Here is a 4,805-nt window from a genome sequence, read left to right on the forward strand (position 1 = left end):
TAATGGGAGAAATTTGCTTCCGTGGAGAACTTTTTGATAGAACTACTTCGTATCTGCGTTACATGGGGAGGAAAACCACGAAAATGTCCCATGGTTAGCCTGACTCCATCCCATGATCCATCTACCACTGAAGATAAATTACGTAACATTACAGGTTATTAGGGAGAACACAATTACCATTTTAAAATCGGGAGGGGAAAAAACTATAACTATAAAGAACCTTACTATATACATATTTTCATAGTAGTTTATTGACGTCACGCTTTAGATGAAATAAGCTTTCGAAAAGATTAAACGTGGTTTGATTTACAGATAAATTCATAAAATTTAACTGATTGTTTAACTTATGCATGTTTCTAATGTAGCGTACTTTTTTTGTTTATTGCATTTTAAAGTTTTTTTTACATATATATATATTTGGCAAAATGATTTTAATAGAAATTCAGCATTCTTTTTCTTTTTCACCCGTGAGTATTTTGACAGTTAAATTAAAATGACAATAGAATTAATTCCCTAAAAGACAAAATAATTTTCGTTCTTATCCCCCTTATGCAACACCTGGCAGATTGCCAAACTAAGTTAGGTTCATCCTTTGATTCTTCTCCTTAGTTTTAACCTTTAGTTTAAAATTTAGTGATATTGAGTGAAATTTAAAACTGAGTTAAAATTGATATATTTTTAGGATTGTCACATTATAAATTTAATCTTTTGAGTGTATTTTGTAATTCTAAGCTTATAAATTTTAAATAGCATGTGTTGGAATTTTAAATCGGTCAACGAGTTAAACAAAATAGCGACTTTGTAAAGAAGAGTTTTTCAAATATATTTATAATTTCAAGATATAACTGTAACAAAATATGAATAATTCTGTTTTTTTCTTTTTAAAAACGCTGCCCATAAGAATTTCAAATACGCTTAACAAGTTAAGAAAGCTGCCATTTTAAAATCGTGGTATTCTGTTCTGAATAACCTTCAATATTTGAAAAATTTAATCTGTGAATTAAAAGCGACAAAGTTTAAATAATTTCATTCTTAGATGAAGTTTCAGACTTTGTTAATGCAGTAAATAAATTAGATAGTGTGGGAAAAAAATGGCCTTCTCAATGAATTTTTTTCATCCTATAATCCTAGAATAATCCTTTCCTATAACTCATTTTTTTTCCCTCTATAATTCTAAAATGTGTGCTCAATTTCAGAATTTTTGATAAATATGATGTAAAAAAATATGCATCTTGTGGGTCACAAATTAATATTTAGGTTAGGAGATCATTCATAAATGATGTCTCACACATTTTTTTCCCAAGTACTTTTCAGCCACCCTTTTATCACAAAATGTCACACTCACCATCCATATCCAAATGTCACACTCACCCCTACCTCCTCTTGTCACTTACTACATAAAAATATATTTGTAGCTCTCAAAATATATAAAGAATTATTTTAGAGATTGTGTTTCCTATTTTATTTTTAAACAACTGTGTGTAACAATAACGTTTGTGATTATAACAATAATATATTTTATTTATAAACTTATTTTGATAAAAAATAAAGTGCTTAAATTTATTGCTTTAAATGTTTTTTTTTAAAGCAAACTTTATTATACTACCCTTCCTTTTTGTTAGAAACTGTCACAATTTCACGAACCCTCTTCCTCCCCTCCACGTGTGACATCATTTAGAGGCACCCCCCATAGGTAGAAACAAAACAGCATCGAAATGTTAAATCAATGGTCAATCGCTACGTTTTCTCCAGGGTGCGTATAGCGTTTTTAAAAAGTGCTTATTTTTTATTTACGTTATTTAAAAGCCCTTAAAGGTGCTTTTTTTAATCCGGGGTTTGTAAAAAGTGCTTGATTTTCTATCTTTTAAAAGGAGATTTTTTCATTGCCGTATTGATTGTTGTTCTAAATTACAAAAAATGCATGATTTTCATAATTTTCTCTGCAAAATTTATCAGAAACTAGTTACTTTATCATGCTTATGTAAAGTCTTATTTTATTAAGCTTATTTTTGTTTTATATGTTTTTAAAGAGATTTCTCGTATTTTTACCATTTGTTGTTTTACCTGACCTAACTTTTTATGCGTTTTTACCTGTATTTTTGACACTTTTATTGCTGGTTAATTTTAGGTGTTTTAAGCGCTTTTGACTTTTTTTGAGGATTCTGTTTCATTTTTATCTGTTTGATCTTTTCGATTTCGTGATTTTTTCCTATGTGTATCAATCTTTTTGGTTTTGATTTTACTTTACTGTAATTTGTAGTGTTTAGTTCACGTGACAACGGGTGAAACCCTTATCCGAAAACTCCTTCGGGGGTAGGTCGGTTACTATTAGTCTTATGTAGAGTCCTTGAAAATGATGTTTTTGAATTTTGTTGGTTTTATGTTTATAAAAAGAACTTTAAAAGATATAAAGAAATAATTTTTATTACTCCATAGATCCTAATTATGATTTTTTTTTTTTTTTGGAAAGTGATTAAAAATATCTGTTGAGTGCGTGAAAAATACTTAAACGGTGCTTATTTTTTGCTGAAAAATCTGGCTACTCACCCCTCAATGATAAATGGATATTGGAAGGTAAGATGAAAAACATCCAAACCAGTCAGATTGTTGAAAAAATTGTATTGTTTCTTTTTATAATGGCCTTTCAATTCCTCTCTTTTTTTGTATGTCATAGTTTCCCGACAGGGGGGGGGGGTTATTGCAGTAGGCGGTGAAGCCCTTCTGCAGGGACCTAATAAGATTGTGGGTGATTAAAAGATGTTATGGATTTTCGGAAAATTTGGAAGAAGGATTTATTCTTTATCTTAATTAAATATACTATTTTTCAAATTTAGAAATTTGTTACTAGAAAACTAAAACTATACGTGATAATTCAAAGGGAGTTTTTCAAATATACTTTACCTCACATTTTTTGTTACCTCATAAAGTACATGTGATTAGATTTTTAAAAATATTTCACTCATAGTAGTACTAATAAGAAAAAATCAGGCGGTGGATTGCAGGTCTACCTAATAACATTTTTATTATATTGCCGGCATTGAGCAGTAGACGCAATTCTAAGTTTACGACTATCTATGTTCAACTACGTAGCCTTGTAGTTTTGAACCCAGCCCAGAAGATAAGAGAAATCATAGATCAAGCATTGGGACGAACTAGCTTTCGCGGAGGTCTTTTTGATGAAACTAATTCGCATTTGCGTTATAGTGAGAGGAAAACCACGAAAATATCTCACCGTTAGCCCGAAGGCTAAGGTATACTAACCCTTGATCCATCTATCACTGAGGATATCCTACGAGTGCACTGTGTTCGGTGCGAGTCGGGACCGGAATTCGAATCACGCAGCACCTCTGGATTTCCAAACTAGGGCATATCATTGAGAGGTGAACGCTCTATCTACCGCAGCTCTGATAAAATTTGTCAAAAAATTTCTTAAATAAAATATAAGAAAAATATTTAATTAAGAATTTAATTTAAATTTCAAAATGATTCCGCTGAAATTATTTTTACGCAAAAACACTTAAATTATTTACTTACGATAGAATTCCGATGTTAAGCATCACTGGCTGCTGTCAGTGTGCGAGTGGGTAACCACTTTGATCAGCCAGCGAAGGGACCGAGGATGCGCCGTATCGGTCCGCGTTAAGCTATTCTACCATAAAGTGTTCGACTTTGTGCGCAGGTCGTCGGCCTACCAAAGCAGGGGAGCCATCCCCTCTGCAGAGGATCAAAATTGCAACGGTATGTCTTCGGATCATCCTCAGGAATGTTTCCCAGACCGTCGCCAATAGCCCATTGTGTAGCTCTAATGCGACGTCAATAAAGTACCTACCTACCTTCCTATGAGTTATTTTTACTAAAATTAGCAACAAAAAAATGCAGTAGCTATAAAATATATTTTCAATTATTTGAAAGAAAGGTCTCAGAAGAGCATCAAAACAAAAATGATCAACGACTTAATATGAGACTAAAATGCTTATAACTTCATATTCAAAAATTTTTATTTTCCAATTCGCGGGAGCTGAAAAGTTTTTCACTTGTGAAGAGAACGGTGACCCCTCAATGATAAAACGCAATAAAATAATGTTAAGCTATATATTCGGGGAAGCAACGTGTGAGTCGTGGGGTGGTTGTTAGCTCCATGGGTAAGGAAGTTTGTAGTCTCGGTGGTCAGGGATTCGGTCCTAGTCACGGATTAATTTGCAATTTCTTTTCTATTTACTTTAATTTATTTTTTAAAATTTATTTTTCGATATTTCAACGTGAAAAAAGTGTGATATATATAAAAATAATTATTTTTCTTTGGGAAAGAGGGAATAATAGCTGAAAAACGGATAAATTTCGACTCCGGAGCTACTCACACAACTCACTCGTAACTCCCTTTAATATTAACTTATAATTTTTAAACTCTGCCAGAAATAAGACTTTTATATGCTGAACAATAGTACCAAAGGGAAGTTTTATACACTAATTAGGGGGCTCATAAAGTGCCAAAATAGATTTTGTTAATTAACCGGAAGGAAGTTCTTTAAGCTATATATTCGTGGAAGCAAAGTGTGAGTCGTGGTGCGGGTGTAAGCGATATGCGTAAAGAAGTTTTTAGACTCGGTGGTCAGGGGTTCGGTCCAAGTCACGGATAAAAAAATTTATTTTTTTTCTATTTAGTTTATTTTATCTTTCAAAATTTATTTTTCGATATTTCAACGTGAATAAAGTGTGATATGTATAAAAATAATTATTTTTCTTTGGGAAAGAGGGAATAATAGCTGAAAAACGGATAAATTTCGACTCCGGAGCTACGCACACGA

This window comes from Parasteatoda tepidariorum, chromosome 2, assembly GCF_043381705.1.
Source record: "Parasteatoda tepidariorum isolate YZ-2023 chromosome 2, CAS_Ptep_4.0, whole genome shotgun sequence".
Lineage (NCBI taxonomy): Eukaryota > Metazoa > Arthropoda > Arachnida > Araneae > Theridiidae > Parasteatoda > Parasteatoda tepidariorum.